This window comes from Dendropsophus ebraccatus, chromosome 2 (genome assembly GCF_027789765.1).
Source record: "Dendropsophus ebraccatus isolate aDenEbr1 chromosome 2, aDenEbr1.pat, whole genome shotgun sequence".
NCBI classification, from domain to species: Eukaryota; Metazoa; Chordata; class Amphibia; order Anura; family Hylidae; genus Dendropsophus; species Dendropsophus ebraccatus.
Genome location: NC_091455.1, coordinates 213161308 through 213181831, shown reverse-complemented (window position 1 = coordinate 213181831; position 20524 = coordinate 213161308). Strand labels below are relative to the sequence as shown.

At 48.3% G+C, this 20524-nt stretch overlaps 1 protein-coding gene across 1 annotated transcript in view; it reads right to left on the bottom strand.

The window, feature by feature from the left end:
• CDK6 (cyclin dependent kinase 6) overlaps positions 1–20524 on the bottom strand; it is a 109358-nt gene that overhangs the window by 12428 nt on the left and 76406 nt on the right. The window lies entirely within an intron of this gene.

The following is a 20524-nucleotide window of genomic DNA, read 5'->3' as shown; positions in this document are numbered from 1 at the left end:
GTGTGAACACAGACTTATAATTATCTATCTTTGCATTTCCTGTAGGGGAGAATAGCTGTATAATATAGAAGCACCAAAGGGCATCACATGGAGTATCTATAGCTTAGGAATGAACATAAGGCCAAATGGGGGTACTCCGGGGAAAGAGGGGGGAATCTTTCTTAAATCAACTGATGTCAGAAAGTTAAACATATTTGTAATTTACTTCTATTAAAAAATCTCCAGTCTTCCAGTACTTATAAGCTGCTGTATGTCCTGCAGGAAGTAGTGTATTTTTTATGCTGCTGCCACCTCTGTCCATGTCAGGAACTGTCCAGAGCAGCAGCAAATCCCCAAAGAAAACTTCTCCTGCTCTGGACAGTTCCTGACATGAACAGAGGTGGCAGCAGAGAGCGCTGTGTCAGACTGGAGAGAATACACCACTTCCTGCAGGACATCCAGCAGCTGATAAGTACTGGAAGACTGGAGATTTGTAAATAGAAGTAAATTACAAATCTTCTGAAACCAGTTGATCTGAAGATAAATTTTATTATTATTATTATTATTATTTATAGGCGCCATTGATTCCAGAGCACTAAATTTTCTCTGGAGAACCCCTCTAAAGAGGTATTCCCATCTTATAAAGAGATGATGCATCATTAGCATAGGCCATTACTTTAGGGTTCGTAGCGGTTCGATCTCTGAAACAGTTCGCATTGCTGGTATATTGCTTTGCCCCATCTGTGCCGGAAAAACTGGGGGTCCGGTGCTGAATCCCCTTAATTAAAGGGGATTTCTTTCTAGCAGATTATTAATACTGGGCATTATAAATAAAGTTAATTGAAAAGAGGCTTGTGTACAAACAAGGCCATGAGGTGTTGCCTATAGCAACCAATCAAGTTTCAGCTTTGTACGGTGGTATTTAAAATGAAAGGAGAAAGCTGATTGGTTGCTAGTGGCAACGTTGGCCCTTGTTGCCTGCGTTAACTATCAAACATGAGGCCCATTGTGTTCTTGTAGTCCATTGAAAAGTTATTCACACAGACATATAAAGCAATGCCTGTTGTAGTCTCACAATCGCAATAAACTTTATTTATTATGTCTCCCAGAACAATGAACAGGGAAATCCCCTGTCCTTCCAATGAAACGAGATAAATACATGAAACAAAGAGAAATCTCTTGTGCCTGAGTATAAACCGCCGAAGAGGCCGCCATGTCCCCGCTTTTCCCTGACAAAGTCCAACGCAGTTCGGAACTCACTAAAAAACATTAACACTTCCCCCCCCCCCCCATTCGCTATGGGAACCAAATAAATATTTGTCGGCGTTCTCTCATGTTACTAGATAAGAAGACGTATCCAGCAGAAGACCAGCGAACGGCTCTCAGCAGACACATGGCGGCCGATGACCTGTCCTTCCTGAAGCACTTACAGTAACAGATAAATGCAGCTCCATCAACAGGTCACCGTCAGCATGGCGACATTAAAAGGGTTCTTTGCTATGCACTTTCTTTAATTGTTATAAAGTGGCCTTAAAAGGGTTATCCAGGTTTAGAAAAACATGGCTGCTTTCTTCCAGAAACAGCACAACTCTTGCCTCCAGTTTAGGTGGGGTTCTTCAATTAAAGTATCAGGTAACAGTGTCAACTGGGTGGAGCTTCACAGCACTTGGGCCCCACCTTCTGGCTGGGGAGAGAGCCCAACTATCATGAAGCCCCGTTTAGTCAACACTGTGCACAGAGGAAATAAAGCAATTTTAGAATATATTATATACAATATATTAAATTTGCAGCATCTAAGCTTGTGAACCACAAGGGGCATAACAGTATCACTTTAAGCTTTTACTTGAAAACAAGCAAACCCCACCCAAACTCAAGACATGAATTGTGCTGTTTCTGGAAGAAAGCGACCATGTTTTCCTAATCCTGGATAAACCCTTTAAATAGTCTCATCACTATGTGTCCTCCAACAGAGACCTCCAGTGATCAGCTGCTGTATAATCTATGGGTTCAATTGCTCAACAGCGCCACCACAGGGGATATAAGGCATTACAAAGGGTCCATTCACATCAATGGGTTGTCTGTCTAAAGCAGGACAGGACAGCTCCTCCAGGAAGAGAGACGCTCTTTGTAACAAATCAGCACTATGGCCATTGGACACTAACATCACTGTTTGTTTAAAATTCTCTAATAAGGTGTATGAAAAAGGGTTTTGTAATCTAAACAATTCTTTTAAAGATGCAGGGCAATATGGCTGGAAAATTAAAAAACAGTTCCTGACATGGACAGAGGTGGCAGCAGAGAGCACTGTGTCAGACTGGAGCGAATACACCACTTTCTACAGGACATACAGCAGCTGATAAGTACTGGAAGACTGGAGATTTTTATATAGAAGTAATTTACAAATCCGTAGAACTTCCTCAGTTCATTTGAAAACCTTTACCCCTTTAAGATAATCTTAAAAATGTTTGTTTTATGTTTTATTGTTTGTTCATCTAACGATTTTACCAAAACAATGGAATACGTTGGTGCTATACGGCTGTAAATTATTTTTGGTTAAAGTGGCAGTGGGCATTTTCTCGACTACACGTTGAACACTTGCAAACTAATTCAAGACCTCTCTCCAGTCACCCCTGCCCACTCTTTGCCCCCACCATACTGCTACCCAGCCCCTGATGCCCTATGATTGCGCCCTCTGGGCACTTTGTGCTTCGGTTATTTTTACACTCAGTACTTTTTCATTTTTCCAGCGGAAACATGAAGTGAAGCCGTGCAGAGAAGGCTCCTTTGACTTTCTATGAAATGTGCTATTACAGGGCGGCCATGTTGCTGTTTCTAGGAAGATGCTTTCCTGCAGGCTGGAGGATGTAACACGTAGTAATTCTCGGTATTTCTCTTCACACGTTAAAAAGCACCAACGGTGAAAACACATCCTCAAGTGACCCCGCTCGTGTTGGGAGGAAACATACGAGCTGCGAGGCTGATTCAAAGAGCAATAATCAGATGGCCTTCTGTATAATGCGCCATAATTCAGCTGGATTATACAAGGCGAGAGGCAATACTAAGGTATTTTAAAGGGGTACTCCATTGACAAAATAAATGCTTTCAGATCAGCTGGTTTCATAAAGTTATGCAGATTTGAAAATTACTTCTATTTGAACATCTTCCGTCTTTCGGTACTTATCAGCTGCTGTATGTCCTGCAGGAAGTGTTGTATTCTCTCCAGTCTGGCACAGTGCTCTCTGCTGCCACCTCTGTCCATGTCAGAAACTGTCCAGAGCAGGAGAGGTTTTCTATGAGGATTTGCTGCTGCTCTGGACAGTTCCTGACATGGACAGAGGTGGCAGCAGAGAGCACTGTGTAAGACTGGAGAGAATGCCCCACTTCCTGCAGGACATACATCAGCTGATAAGTACTGAAAGACGGAAGATTTGTAAAGTAATTTTCCAATCTGTATAACTTTCTGAAATCAGTTGATTTGATTTTTTTTTTTCTCCGGAGTACCCCTTTAAATACACAGATATATAGTACTGTCCAATAGGCCTACAACCTGACCTGAGCAAACTGTCAACTTCTGACTACATCCATCCATCCACAAGGGTATATTCACACACTGCAGATTTATTGCAGGCCTTATTGCGACTGAGAAGGAGTTCTATACATCTGAATGGAGTTGTGTCGCCAGCAAGTGCACAGATTTCTGCGGTCCCTATAAACCTGACAGGGACAATGGCAACAACTGTGCTCTGTGTGTTTCACAACTTCACCATGTTTGCTGACAGTGAATAAGAATCTTTATAGTCACACTATCTAGTCCTGCTCTCAGCTGAGAAGTGATACAATCGTGTCCAGTGTAGACAATGCTCTGTGAGCGAAACAGCCTGGAATCCAGACTTGCACACTGTAGCAGCAAAGTACCAGGTGGACTTATGCAGCTGCTGTTGATGTGGTTAGCTCACAGAGCATTGTCTAGACTGGACACAATTACATCTACTTTTCAGTAGGGAACAAGGTTAGCTATGTACATTGTATCAGTCTAGAGTTCGGGCTGTAGAGCTCACAGAGCATTGTCTACACTGGATACAGCTGAGAGCAGGACTAGCTATGTACAATGTATTAGGCTGCGTTCACACTACGTATATTTTATTCAGTATATGTTGAAATTGAGTGGATGGCCGCCATTTAATGGCAAATATTTGCTGTTATTTTAGAACAACGGCTGTTATATTGAAATAATGGCCGTTATTTACTGTTATATGACAGCCATCCACTCAATTTCACCATTGTGTGAACAGATCCTTTCTGTGTTTTTAATCCACTCCTGGTTTTGGTTGCAATACTGACTGAAATATACTGACTGAAATATACGTAGTGTGAACGCAGCCTTAGTCTGGATCTCACAGAGCATTGTCTACACTGGATACAGCTGAGAGTCGGACTAGCTATGTACAATGTATCAGTCTGGAGCTCACAAAGCATTGTCTACACTGGATACAGCTGAGAGCAGGACTAGCTATGTACAATGTATGTCTGGAGCTCACAGAGCATTGTCTACACTGGATACAGCTGAGAGCAGGACTAGCTATGTACAATGTATTAGTCTGGAGCTCACAGAGCATTGTCTACACTGGATACAGCTGAGAGCAGGACTAGCTATGTACAATGTATTAGTCTGGAGCTTACAGAGCATTGTCTACACTGGATACAGCTGAGAGCAGGACTAGCTATGTACAGTGTATCAGTCTGGAGCTCACAGAGCATTGTCTACACTGGATACAGCTGAGAGCAGGACTAGCTATGTACAATGTATTAGTCTGGAGCTCACAGAGCATTGTCTACACTGGATACAGCTGAGAGCAGGACTAGCTATGTACAATGCATCAGTCTGGAGCTCACAGAGCATTGTCTACACTGGATACAGCTGAGAGCAGGACTAACTATGTACAGTGTATCAGTCTGGAGCTCACAGAGCATTGTCTACACTGGATACAGCTGAGAGCAGGACTAGCTATGTACAATGTATTAGTCTGGAGCTCACAGAGCATTGTCTACACTGGATACAGCTGAGAGCAGGACTAGCTATGTACAATGCATCAGTCTGGAGCTCACAGAGCATTGTCTACACTGGATACAGCTGAGAGCAGGACTAGCTATGTACAGTGTATCAGTCTGGAGCTCACAGAGCATTGTCTACACTGGATACAGCTGAGAGCAGGACTAGCTATGTACAATGTATCAGTCTGGAGCTCACAGAGCATTGTCTACACTGGATACAGCTGAGAGCAGGACTAGCTATGTACAATGTATTAGTCTGGAGCTCACAGAGCATTGTCTACACTGGATACAGCTGAGAGCAGGACTAGCTATGTACAATGTATTAGTCTGGAGCTCACAGAGCATTGTCTACACTGGATACAGCTGAGAGCAGGACTAGCTATGTACAGTGTATCAGTCTGGAGCTCACAGAGCATTGTCTACACTGGATACAGCTGAGAGCAGGACTAGCTATGTACAATGTATCAGTCTGGAGCTCACAGAGCATTGTCTACACTGGATACAGCTGAGAGCAGGACTAGCTATGTACAATGTATCAGTCTGGAAGTGCTATTGATAAGATACGCTTTGTATAATATACATCATTTTAAGATTTGTTTTTAATTTTCATATCTTTATCAAAAATCTTAAAATCAGACAATTCTCACAGTGACCACTAACCTCAGAATAATCTGACACATCCTGTCCTGTAGACATCTCAGCAGCCATTACAGACAGGATTATGAAGAAAAATGACACTTATATACACATATATACCATAGAATCCATCGTAACCACCTTCTAAGGGGTGAACTCACATGATAAAAATACAGCCTAAAAAAGACTGCACATATACTAAAGGTCCCCATCCACATTCAAGAAAAGCTGAACCCGCTGATTTCTGTAACCCCTCGCGGGCAGGGTCCTCTCTCCCTATGTAAGCCCTCGCGGGCAGGGTCCTCTCTCCCTATGTAAGTCCTTGCGGGCAGGCTCCTCTGTTCCTATGTAACCCCTTGTGGGCAGGGACCTCTCTCCCTATGTAAGTCCTCGCAGGCAGGGTCCTCTTTCCCTATGTAACCCCTTGTGGGCAGGGTTCTCTTTCCCTATGTAAGCCCTCGTGGGCAGGGTCCTCTCTCCCTATGTAAGCCCTCGCAGGCAGGGTCCTCTTTCCCTATGTAACCCCTGGCGGGCAGGCTCCTCTCTCCCTATGTAAGCCCTCGTGGGCAGGGTCCTCTCTCCTTACGTAAGCCCTCGTTGGCAGGGTCCTCTCTCCCTATGTAAGCCCTTGTTGGCAGGGTCCTCTCTCCCTATGTAACCCCTTGTGGGCAGGGTTCTCTCTCCCTATGTAACCCCTCGTTGGCAGGGTCCTCTCTCCCTATGTAACCCCTTGTGGGCACGGTTCTCTTTCCCTATGTAAGCCCTCGAGGGCAGGGTCCTCTCTCCCTATGTTACCCCTCGTTGGCAGGGTCCTCTCTCCCTATGTAAGCCCTCGTGGGCAGGGTCCTCTCTCCCTATGTAAGCCCTCGTGGGCAGGGTCCTCTTTCCCTATGTAAGCCCTCAAGGGCAGGGTCCTCTCTCCCTATGTAACCCCTCCCGGGCAGGGTCCTCTCTCCCTATGTAAGCCCTCGTGGGCAGGGTCCTCTCTCCCTATGTAATACCTGGCGGGCAGGCTCCTCTTTCCCTGTGTAAGCCCTGGCGGACAGGCTCCTCTCTCCCTATGTAAGCCCTGGTGGGCAGGGTCCTCTGTCCCTATGTAAGCCCTGGCAGGCAGGGTCCTCTCTCCCCATGTACCTGTCTGCCATTTATCTTACTCATGTGATGTGTTTTTGATCTTGTAATGTCCTGTTTGTCACCCCTATAACTTGTATATATATATATATATATATATATATATATATGAAACAGCTGATTGGCAGGGATGCTGAGTGTTGATACTCAGTGATTGATGACCCTTTAAAGGTGTAGTTCACAAAAAAAAGTGTATCAAATCAACTGGTGCCATAAAGTGCCAGAGATTTATAATTTACTTTTATTAAAAAAAAAAAAAACTCCAGTCATCCAGTACTTATCAGCTGCTGTATGTCCTGCAGAAAGTGGTGTATTCTTTCCAGTCTGACACAGTGCTCTATGCTGCCACCTCTGTCCGTGCCACCTCTGTCCGCAGCAGCAAATCCTCATAGAAAGCCTCTCCTGCTCTCCAGAGAGGAAAGAATACTCCACTTACTGCAGGACATACAGCAGCTGATAAGTACTGGAATACAAGATTTTTTAATAAAACTATATTACAAATCTCTGGCAACAGTTGATTTAAAAGAAAAAAGGCCAATGATATCAATAGACTGAATGGTTCATACAGACAGGGATTGGAGGTTCATAGCCGGGGCTTCACTTTGAGGACCATCTCAGGGCGTCTGCTTTAGCTCTCACATAGAGGATCAATAGGTGCTGAAAGCCCAAAGACACTGAACTCTGTATTTCTCAGTTCTGAAGGAAAACACATGGTCGTCTGAGCTGCGGGAAGCGGCTTCTCTAGTCTGTGAGGTGGATTCTGTCTGCCTGGCAGTTCCTTCTATGTCCGTCCAGGATCCAGGGGGTGTGAGGACACCCGGGGACACAGGTCTCTCTATCTGAGAGTTCTCTTACGGCAAAGGATTAGTCACCGTCTAACAGCCTGGACTACAACCCCAGCTGACGAGTGATGCGAGGGATGTAATGATTTGTTTACATTTGCATTAAAAAAAAAATGGCGGTAACAAAACATATAAAAAAAAACTCCAGCTAATTTAAAGGGAAGTTTCATAGCTATAATTTTTTTTAATTATTTTAATGTATCTGAAAATTTAAGCAAATTCTTTAAATTAAAATATATTCCCCGTCTACAGCTCCAATGCCATCCAATGTGTCACCATGGTAACAGACTACAAACAAACCACGTGTAGTCCTGGTCTTTTTCATCTGCACCCTTCTCGCTACATCACCAAATGTGAGTAAGAAGTAGGGGGATAGACAGAAGGGAGTAGGACAGAATTCGACTACACAGAGTTTGTTTGTAGTCTGTTACCATGGAGGCACATAGGCCTGTATATCAGTTGTAGGCAGAAATTAATAGGATTTGTCCAAGACTATGGGGGAGATTTATCAAACATGGTGTAAAGTGAAACTGGCTCAGTCGCCCCTGGCAACCAATCAGATTCCACCTTTTATTTTCTAAAGAGTCTGTGAGGAATGAGAGGAGGAATCTGATTGGTTGCTAGGGGCGACTGAGCCAGTTTCACTTTACACCATGTTTGATAAATCTCCCCCTATGTCTCCAATTTTTTGCACAGTTGCCGCAAGCGCATCCAGCACGTTGTGTCTCTACAGTCACCATACAACTAATACCTGAAGGAGGAGGCTAGCGTTATGGCCTCCTCCTCATCCCAGGTTCTGGCCATACAGATGTACAATCATCAGTAATACATGACGGGTCCATATTTCGTCCAGTTGAGTATTTGTCAGGACTGCGGTTTACATTATTACATTGCCAATCTCCGAGTCATGAAGTGTTCTTCCTGAAAGTCATCCATGTTATATCCTGTTCTCCTGTATGTGCTGCCCCCCGGCCTGTCAATCAGGACACATTATACACCCCAGGTCTCCTTACATTTATACTGAACATCTAAAATTAAAGAGACTGTGGGATTAGGAAAGCCTGGATGGTATACTAGGGTATGTGCCCACCACAGCGTATACCAGGGTATGTGCCCACAGTGTATATCAGGGTATGTGCCCACCACAGTGTATATCAGGGTATGTGCCCACCACAGTGTATATCAGGGTATGTGCCCACCACAGTGTATATCAGGGTATGTGCCCACCACAGTGTATATCAGGGTATGTGCCCACCACAGTGTATACCAGGGTATGTGCCCACAGTGTATATCAGGGTATGTGCCCACCACAGTGTATATCAGGGTATGTGCCCACAGTGTATATCAGGGTATGTGCCCACCACAGCGTATACCAGGGTATGTGCCCACCACAGTGTATATTAGGATATGTGCCCACCACAGTGTATATCAGAGTATGTGCCCACCACAGCGTATACCAGGGTATGTGCCCACAGTGTATATCAGGGTATGTGCCCACCACAGTGTATACCAGGGTATGTGCCCACAGTGTATATCAGGGTATGTGCCCACCACAGTGTATATCAGGGTATGTGCCCACCACAGTGTATATCAGGGTATGTGCCCACCACAGTGTATATCAGGGTATGTGCCCACCACAGTGTATATCAGGGTATGTGCCCACAGTGTATATCAGGGTATGTGCTCACCACAGCGTATACCAGGGTATGTGCCCACAATGTATATCAGGGTTTGTGCCCACCACAGTGTATATTAGGATATGTGCCCCCCACAGTGTATATCAGGGTATGTGCCCACAGTGTATATCAGGGTATGTACCCACCACAGTGTATATCAGGGTATGTGCCCACAGCGTATATCAGGGTATGTGCCCACCACAGTGTATATCAGGGTATGTGCCCACCACAGTGTATATCAGGGTATGTGCCCACCACAGTGTATATCAGGGTATGTACCCACCACAGTGTATATCAGGGTATGTGCCCACAATGTATATCAGGGTATGTGCCCACAGCGTATATCAGGGTATGTGCCCACCACAGTGTATATTAGGATATGTGCCCACCACAGTGTATATCAGGGTATGTGCCCACCACAGTGTATATCAGGGTATGTGCCCACCACAGTGTATATCAGGGTATGTGCCCACAATGTATATCAGGGTATGTGCCCACCACAGTGTATATTAGGATATGTGCCCACCACAGTGTATATCAGGGTATGTGCCCACCACAGTGTATATCAGGGTATGTGCCCACCACAGTGTATATCAGGGTATGTGCCCACAATGTATATCAGGGTATGTGCCCACCACAGTGTATATTAGGATATGTGCCCACCACAGTGTATATCAGGGTATGTGCCCACCACAGTGTATATCAGGGTATGTGCCCACCACAGTGTATATCAGGGTATGTGCCCACAATGTATATCAGGGTATGTGCCCACAGCGTATATCAGGGTATGTGCCCACCACAATGTATATCAGGGTAGGTGCCCACAACAGGGTATATCAGGGTATGTGCCCACCACAGTGTATATCAGGGTATGTACCCACCACAGTGTATATGAGGGTATGTACCCACCACAGTGTATATCAGGGTATGTGCCCACCACAGCGTATATCAGGGTATGTGCCCATAGTGTCATTTAAGAGAAGCCTGCAGTAAAGTGATCTGTACAGCACTGCAGCGTCATGTGACACCAGTAGATAGAGGGGACAATAGCAGCTCCCTGTGGAATGACCTCTTCACAGGTCACAGAGCACGCTCAGTAATGTCTCACATTTATCTATTCTAAAGGGACAGAGTCTGTCTATTGTCGTCTATATCCATGAGTCTTGCTGTAAAGCATGTCACTAAATGCTGTTAAGAACAGCTCAGGCAATATGGCCGCCCCCATAACAATGTACAGAAAATGAAATGAAAAAAAACCAAAACTTACAGTCAGAAAATAGAAACAGATGAGAATAAAAGAACATGTTTTAGTATCTGCGGTTCAGGGAAGAAACAGAGCGCTGCACCTCACACCTATGGCTGATACTAGTGCCGCTAGGCTAAATAAAAAACACATCAGAATTTTGTGTATGAATTGATCAAGCCACACTGCCCCATGTACCTTGTGCCGGTATCTGATACACATGGGTCCCTACACTAAGTCCACACCGTGCCAGTCAGTGGCCACCAACCCCACAGGCGTGCACAGCCAGGGAACGGGGGCCATGGGACGGCCCTGCGACCCCCATGTCACAGGACCAGACCCAAAAACACCACACCAGAACCCGGCCAGCACTCTAATCAGTAACAGAAAATCTAGGTGACACTTTCCCTTTAAGGGGTTGCAAAGGAAACAAAACTACAAATTTCCATGTCAGCATGGCAGTGTCCGACTCGTGGCAACAGGGAGCGTCGTATCCTTAGAGGGTCGTTCTATGTGACAACATTCTATACATTCCTCGCACTCCACAACAGTGACAACCTTACGCATTTTGGGCTCCTGAACAAGCCTATCTTTATGCGTCTGAACTCCGGCGACTTCTCCTGGACGGCAGCGATCCCTTCTGACGTGCGATGGCGCAGGGACGTGCCTCGGATTTCCGTTAACACTTTCGGTGGCAGAAACGTACGGCACTCAATGCAATGTGCTGCGTTCTGCGCTGTCTGCGGGGAGGAAGGAGTTAAGCGGAGATCACATTTACAGTACAGGCCGGGCAGACAGAGCTGGGTCTGTGCAGTCTGGTGGCCCGCAGCCAATGTTTACAGCCCCCTGGGTGGGAAAAGTAGGGTGAAAAGCTCTGGACGGCGGCTTTCAGAATCCCTTTGCTGTTACCACCGTGACGAGTGTTCGGTTTATTTATTCATTGTGGCCTCGTTGCCCATAAGACATAGAGAAACACAACCTCCTCCACTGCACCCATACACATCAAGAGATCCATGAGCATTGCCAGTGGGTGATATATGTACAGCACTGCTCTCAGCTGTATCCAGTGTAGACAATGCTCTGTGAGCTCCAGACTGATAGATTGTACATAGCTAGTCCTGCTCTCAGCTGTATCCAGTGTAGACAATGCTCTGTAAGCTCCAGACTGATACATTGTACATAGCTAGTCCTGCTCTCAGCTGTATCCAGTGTAGGCAATGCTCTGTGAGCTCCAGACGGATACATTGTACATAGCTAGTCCTGCTCTCAGCTGTATCCAGTGTAGACAATGCTCTGTGAGCTCCAGACGGATACATTGTACATAGCTAGTCCTGCTCTCAGCTGTAACAAGTGTAGGCAATGCTCTGTGAGCTCCAGACGGATACATTGTACATAGCTAGTCCTGCTCTCAGCTGTATCCAGTGTAGACAATGCTCTGTGAGCTCCAGACGGATACATTGTACATAGCTAGTCCTGCTCTCAGCTGTATCCAGTGTAGACAATGCTCTGTGAGCTCCAGACTGATGCATTGTACATAGCTAGTCCTGCTCTCAGCTGTATCCAGTGTAGACAATGCTCTGTGAGCTCCAGACGGATACATTGTACATAGCTAGTCCTGCTCTCAGCTGTATCCAGTGTAGACAATGCTCTGTGAGCTCCAGACTGATACATTGTACATAGCTAGTCCTGCTCTCAGCTGTACCCAGTGTAGGCAATGCTCTGTGAGCTCTACAGCCTGGACTCCAGACCAATGCAATGTTGCGAACTAGTGATGTTGCACTTATTTAGCTCACAGAGCATTATCTACACTGGATACAATTGTGCTTGGGGGAGCAGTAACAAAGAGTGTCTCTCCCTCTGGAGGACCCATCCTGTCCCACATTACACAGTCCGGCCAGTGATGTGAATGGACATTATGTAATTCTTACTTTCCCCTGTGGTGGCGCTGAGGAGATATTGAACCCTTTCTACCAGAAAAATCACAGGAGGTTCAGACATGGGGGAGCACGTTTGTTACCCGGTGGAAGGTCACTGCAATACTATATATGACGGTGTATAATTACGCTGCGTATACAGAGATATATATACAGCATTGTTTTCCATACATCAGGACGTACGTAAACCGCATCAGACTCTGGAATATGTGACGGGATCCTCATTGTCATAAATACAATAGCTGGGATGGAATGGGGGGGGGGGCGCTGTATACGCTGCACGAGCAGAGGCTGATATACACAGTTACACGGAATGCAGAAGGGGCCTCTTGTCCTGAACAAAGCGCGCTCAGTTTGGCTCTTTCTCTCTTGCCCTACCACATCCGTACATCGTTAGTTGGAAAATTCCAGATCCATGCCGTAATTTTTGGTGTTTTCTTTTTTTATTTTTCATTCCAGCACTTTTAAAGCTTTAATGTCCAGATGCCATACCCCCCCCTTATCTGTCGCTTTACTTGTTGGCTTTCTGCCATTTGTGGCCCACTATTAATACAGAAAAAATACAGAACATTTCCTGCAGCTGGGATAGGAAATAGCTAGTAAAAAGGAAAAAAAAAAACTACGCAAAAAGGGGGAAAAAAATTTTTTTTTTTTTATTCTCCCAGGCCCCTGGTTTCACGATGTAATGGAGATGTGTACGCTTCATTTAGAGGATGCGGACACAGACTCGCTGCTTTCCAAGGTCTGTCATGCGTAATCAATTGTTTCGGGCCCTGGCGCTGTGAAAGGCCGAGGCGGCTCAGCCAGATCTGGGTGACATAACACATAGTTAACCTCTTTCGTGCTCATGTACATCGAGAACTCGGCCTCCGCTGGCTGCCGGACTTCAATAGAAAATTAAGAAAAAAAATTATAAGCGGGTTGGCATCAGTTCACACTATGGGCAGTTTTGATGCGTTTTCTCATTCAATGTACGTTTTTTAGGCTGGGTTCAGACTGTGTTTTTGCAACCTTTTTTTTCATCTTTTTTATGCAAAAAAACTGTTAAAAAACGGACACATTTGTGTGCATCCATTTTTTTCATTGACTTCCATTAAAAAAAGTAGGATCAAAACGCATGTTTTTAATTAGCACGTACAGAAACGTGGCTGACCACATTGTTGTGTACACAAAAACAAGCAAATGCGTTTTGACCCATGTTTATAATAAAAGTCGATAGAAAAAACGGATCAAAATGGATGCTCACAAATGCGTTTTTCATCCGTTTGCCATTAGTTTTTTGCATACAAAAAACGTATTGCAAAAACACAGTGTGAACCCAGCCTTAGAGAAGAATTGTCATTGGGAGAAAGTGATTTTACCTATGTTTTGTGAAGGTTTGTAGTCTTCAGGCTGTGTTCACACGCGGAAAATGAAGGAAAAAGCTGCAAAAACCCAATGTGTGAACACAGCCTTGGCAACGTGGCATTTTTTTCTTCAAACAAGAAAAAATTAAAAAAAAAAAATATTTCTAGAGAAACTTATCGGAAATGCCCATTGTTTTTAACAATGCAGCAAGACCCAAACATTTTAAGGAATAAGAGTGCTTTATATGTAGACTTTTCAGTATTAACTAAAAGGAACAATGGGATTGAAAATATGCAAAGCAGCTCTCTTGTGCCACCATCTTCTTGGTGTCTGATTCTGATAAGGACATGACTGGGAGTATAAGCCAAGCAACTCTCTAGAAAGAGGTTATTTTTGAAGGATATTGCCTCCCATCTGTATATAGTAGGCACTGCTGGCTGCACACCATAACAGGACTAAAGGGTTAACATTGAGGAGATGGTTATAAAGGCGTGTGGAGATTTACTGGACATTTGTGCTACACTGGGAATTCTGGGAAGGAAGGACCTATTGCTGATAGATTTCCCTTCAAGTCAGTGTCTCTGATAAGAAGCCTTAGGACATGACTGGGAATGTAAGCCAACTCCCCAGTAGAACTTATTGTAAGTGGTCATGTAGTAGTGATAAAGTTTCACAACAAGATGTCGCTGTTGTAAGTATATGTACTAAGTTGCTGCACAGCTGAAAGGGTTATTGTTTGCTTGTATGTCACATGAATCTGTGAACCTATGGGAGTATCTTCTTCTTCGGTCCTATCATCTCTTTCTTTACTTCTTCTTTATGCACTCTTCACCCATTCACAGCACACCTTACAGGGAGCTGTAGACAGGAAATCACGTGGGTGTCATGGCCGCGGCGCGTCCCGTGCTCCGGGACGCCGCCGCAACCGCCATCCAGCTCAGGCAGCCGCCGGGGTCCTGGTGCAGGGACCCGGCGCGGCTGTCTGTTCGGCCCCGGGGGGCGCCTCACCTAGTCCCGCTCCTCCTTCCGTCTGTGCCGGCCGGCGCGCGCGTCCCCGCCTCCTAGGGCGCGCGCGCGTCGGCTGTCTCAGATTTAAAGGGCCAGTCCGCCCCTAATTGGTAGTTGCACCCAATCACTCCCTATAAATCCCAGCATGCCCTGTCCCCTGTGTTGGAGCCTCTACATGCTTCCCATAGCGTTTGGCCCAGCTCCCTGTTGTTCCTGATACCTGTCCGCTACCTGGTCCCTAGTCCTTGTTCCTGATTCCTGTCCGCTACCCAGTCCCTACTCCTAGTCCCTGGTTCCTGCTTCCCGTCTCTCTGCTGTTCCTGTGTTCAGCCTGTCACCTGCGGTACGCTTACACGCCACTGTCAGTACCTGCTCCTGTCACGCCTCGCCTGCCGTCACCAGCAACCAAGCCAGGGGTAGCGACCTGGGGGTCGCCTGCCGCAGCAAGTCCATCCCGCCTTGCGGCGGGCTCTGGTGAAAACCAGCGGCCCCTTAGACTCCGCTCCCTGGTGAGGTTTGTGCCATCGCTGGTGCCGGTCCAGTGGATCCACTACTCCGGGCGTTACAGTAGGCTCCAACCATGGATCCCGGCGAGGTGCCTGATCTCCGTGACGTCGCCAGAGTGGTCGCTCAACAGGCTCAACAGATCCAGCAGCAGTCGCAGCAAATCCAGCAATTGACTGCCGCCCTACAGCAGCATACTACAGGCCAGCGCCCACCACCACCTGCAACCACTTCGGGACTCCGATTGGCCCTCCCGAATAAATATGGAGGTGATCCCAAGTTGTGCAGGGGATTCCTGACTCAATGCACAATGCATATTGAACTGTTAAGTAGTCAGTTTCCCACCGAGCGCTCTAAAGTGGCCTTTATCATCAGCCTATTGGAGGGTAGAGCTCTGGCCTGGGCCACGCCACTGTGGGACCGTGATGATCCTGTTGCTGCCAATCTCCGGGCCTTCCTGGCCGAGTTTCGCTCCGTCTTTGAGGAACCTGCCCGTGCCACCTCAGCCGAGACTGCTCTTCTCAACCTCTCACAAGGGAGCTCCTCTGTCGGTGACTACGCCATCCAGTTCCGCACCCTGGCAGCTGAATTGGACTGGAATGAGGCCGCCCTAATAGCCACCTTCAAGAAGGGTCTATCCAGCCGAGTGAAAGACGTACTCTCCGCCCGCGATCTTCCTCCTTCTCTAAACGATCTTATCCTACTGGCTACCAGAGTCGACAACCGGTTTTCCGAGAGAGAGGAGGAGGTCCGGCAGGAACGACGACTGAGCCTGCCCCGTCGCCTTCCTCGGCTGGCACCGGTGTTCCAGAGTCCCGTTGCTCCCATACTCCAGTCGCCTCCAGAAGTCCCTATGCAGGTGGAACGAGCTCGCCTGACGACTGATGAGAGAGCCCGCCGCATGGAGCTGAATCTCTGTCTCTATTGCGGTGGTGCAGATCACTACCGGCAGAGATGTCCCCAACGTCCTCAGCGTCCGGGAAACGCTCGCACCTAGGTCCGGTGGGAGAGGCCTCCCTAGGTGTGAATGCCACCTCTCCAAGGTTGACTATACCCGTCTCCATCCAGACACCTACAGGGCAAGTTTTCCAGACTTCTGCCCTCATCGACTCTGGCTCTGCTGGCAGTTTCATCTCTGCTTCTTTGGTCCAAAGATGGCGACTACCCGTGATCCAGCTAGCCCAACCCCGGTCTATCTCTTCGGTTACGGGGGAGATTCTTACCGAAACTGTGCACTGCCAGACGGCACCCCTAGCCCTCCGGGTGGGCGCCTTACATCAGGAGAGGATCTCCTTCTATGTGTTGAGCCATTCCTCCTCTAACATCCTGCTGGGCCTTCCTTGGCTGCAATTTCATGCCCCTAAGCTGGACTGGAGAACTGGGGAGGTTCTCAGCTGGGGCCAGGACTGTCATAACCGGTGTCTGAGATCTCCTCAACCCAAGTGCTCTACGAGGTCTCCTGCTAATGACAAGCCTCTAGCCGGTCTACCAGAGGACTACCAAGATTTCGGTGATGTTTTCTCGGCCAAGGAGGCGGACTCTCTACCACCTCATCGGGTCTATGATTGCCCTATAGACCTTCTTCCCGGGGCATCTCCTCCACGTGGTCGGGTATACCCTCTCTCTGTGCCCGAGACTGAAGCCATGTCCTCCTACATCCGGGAGCACTTACAAAAGGGCTTTATTCGTAAATCCACGTCTCCCGCTGGCGCAGGATTCTTCTTTGTCCAGAAGAAGGACGGTTCCCTTCGCCCATGCATAGACTACCGGGGCTTGAATAAGGTGACTGTTAAGAACCGCTATCCTCTTCCACTTATTCCTGAACTATTCGACCGTCTTCGTGGAGCTAAGATCTTCTCCAAGCTGGATCTCAGGGGAGCGTATAACTTGATCCGTATTCGTAAAGGAGACGAATGGAAGACCGCTTTCAACACCAGAGATGGGCACTACGAATACCTGGTCATGCCATTCGGCCTATGTAATGCTCCAGCGGTCTTCCAGGAATTCGTGAACGACATCTTCCGAGACCTCCTCTATGTCTGCGTCATTGTCTATTTGGACGACATTTTGGTCTTCTCCCCGGATCAGCAGACTCATGTGGCACAAGTGCGTCAGGTCCTCCGAAGACTACGGGCCAACCATTTATACGCCAAGCTTGAAAAGTGTGTTTTCCATCAGCGCAGTCTTCCATTTCTTGGCTATATCGTCTCCGACCAGGGTCTACAAATGGACCCGGCCAAGCTCTCAGCTGTCCTCCAATGGCCACGCCCTGTGGGACTTAGAGCAATCCAGCGTTTCCTTGGATTCGCCAACTATTATCGGCAATTCATCCCTCACTTTTCTACCCTGGTCGCACCCATCGTGGCTCTCACTAAAAAGAAGGCGGACCCCAGACGTTGGCCTCCAGAGGCCGAACAAGCCTTCAATAGCCTCAAGTCTGCCTTTGCCTCTGCTCCTGCCCTAGTCCGCCCGGATGTCTCCAGGCCGTTTTCTCTCGAGGTCGATGCTTCTTCTGTGGGCGCAGGAGCCGTTCTCTCGCAAAGGGACACAGCAGGCAAGACCAGAACCTGCGGGTTCTTTTCTAGGACTTTCTCCCCTGCCGAGAGGAACTATACTATTGGGGACCGTGAACTCCTGGCCATTAAGTTGGCACTGGAGGAGTGGCGTCATCTACTAGAGGGGGCTAAACACCCCGTTAACATCTACATGGACCACAAGAACCTCCTCTACCTCCAGTCGGCTCAACGCCTCAATCCCCGGCAGGCCAGGTGGTCTCTCTTCTTCTCTCGGTTCAACTTTACCATCCATTTTCGTCCAGCCGAGAGGAACCTAAAGGCCGATGCATTATCCCGAGCATCCGATGTCATGGGGCAAGAGGAATCTCCTCGTCACATAATACCTCCCGACCGCCTAGTACCAGTTGCTACTTCTGCTCTGCAGAGACTGCCCCCCGGGAAGACTTATGTGCGCCCCGCGCTCCGTAGACGCATCTTGAAGTGGGGGCATTCCTCTTTGGTGGCCGGGCATCCAGGAACTCAAAAGACTGGGCAATTGATCTCCCGTCACTACTGGTGGCCCAATCTCCTCCAGGATGTCAAGGATTTTGTGGCTTCCTGTGCAGTCTGTGCCAGGAATAAGTCTCCCCGTCAAAGACCTGCCGGCCTACTTTTGCCCTTGCCAGTCCCGGACCATCCCTGGCACCACATTGGGATGGATTTCATCACCGACCTACCACCATCTGCGGGCAATACTGTTATTTGGGTGGTGACGGACCGCTTCTCTAAAATGGCTCACTTCGTGGCTCTTCCTGGCCTACCCTCTGCTCCTCGTCTGGCTCAGTTGTTCTTCCGACACATCTTCCGCCTGCATGGACTTCCTCTTCACATTGTGTCCGACCGAGGCTCTCAATTTGTCTCTAAGTTTTGGCGTGCCCTCTGCTCGCAGCTCCAAGTAAAGCTGGACTTCTCATCAGCCTACCATCCCCAGTCTAACGGGCAAGTGGAGAGAGTCAATCAGATCCTGGGTAACTACCTACGGCATTTTGTGTCCAGCCGCCAAGACAACTGGTCCGACCTCCTTCCATGGGCGGAATTCTCCTATAACCATCTGGACTCGAGTTCCACAGGCAAGTCTCCTTTCTATGTGGTCTACGGGCATCATCCTCGTCCTCCTCTGCCTCTCTCTCCATCCTCTGGGGTCCCAGCCGTGGAGGAGCTGTTATCTGACCTGCAGTCGATCTGGGAACAAACTCGACAGTCCTTACTCAAAGCCTCAGAACGCATGAAGGACCAGGCTGATAAGAAGAGGAGACCTGCCACAAATTTTCGTCCAGGTGACAAAGTCTGGCTCTCGGCCAAATATGTTCGACTCAAGATTCCCAGCTACAAGTTGGGTCCCCGATTCCTTGGTCCTTTTTCGGTGCTGAAACGCATAAACCCTGTCACCTACAAACTCCGCCTGCCCCCTACTATGCGGATTCCGAACGCCTTCCATGTCTCCCTCTTGAAGCCTGTGGTCCTCAACCGGTTCTCCGATCAGTCTCCGTTCTCTGTTCCACAAGCCGTCTCAGACGACGTCTACGTTGTTAAAGATATTCTGGCCATGAAAACTGTCAGAGGGAGACGTTTCTTCCTGGTGGACTGGAGAGGATTTGGTCCGGAGGAGAGGTCCTGGGAACCCGAGGCTAACATCCTGGATAAAGATCTCATCAAGGGGTTCCTGCAGGCAAGAAAGAGGGGGAGGCCAAAGGGGGGGGGTACTGTCATGGCCGCGGCGGCGTCCCGTGCTCCGGGACGCCGCCGCAACCGCCATCCAGCTCAGGCAGCCGCCGGGGTCCTGGTGCAGGTACCCGGCGCTGCTGTCTGTTCGGCCCCGGGGGGCGCCTCACCTAGTCCCGCTCCTCCTTCCGTCTGTGCCGGCCGGCGCGCGCGTCCCCGCCTCCTAGGGCGCGCGCGCGTCGGCTGTCTCAGATTTAAAGGGCCAGTCCGCCCCTAATTGGTAGTTGCACCCAATCACTCCCTATAAATCCCAGCATGCCCTGTCCCCTGTGTTGGAGCCTCTACATGCTTCCCATAGCGTTTGGCCCAGCTCCCTGTTGTTCCTGATACCTGTCCGCTACCTGGTCCCTAGTCCTTGTTCCTGATTCCTGTCCGCTACCCAGTCCCTACTCCTAGTCCCTGGTTCCTGCTTCCCGTCTCTCTGCTGTTCCTGTGTTCAGCCTGTCACCTGCGGTACGCTTACACGCCACTGTCAGTACCTGCTCCTGTCACGCCTCGCCTGCCGTCACCAGCAACCAAGCCAGGGGTAGCGACCTGGGGGTCGCCTGCCGCAGCAAGTCCATCCCGCCTTGCGGCGGGCTCTGGTGAAAACCAGCGGCCCCTTAGACTCCGCTCCCTGGTGAGGTTTGTGCCATCGCTGGTGCCGGTCCAGTGGATCCACTACTCCGGGCGTTACAGTGGGTAGAGGAAGTGTAGAGGTCTTTTGTATGGGACGTTGTAGGGGAAGGACGCAAGCTAGAACGCTCCCTATAATGGTTCCTTTGGGCCCTGGCCCTCTGCAAGTAACCTTACTCAGGACTATGCAGTGTTAAAACCCTTACAGGAGAGGACAAGTCAGAGATCATCTCAACCCACGCCGTGGACTAGAAGAGTCACAGTGCAGGACAGTATCCAC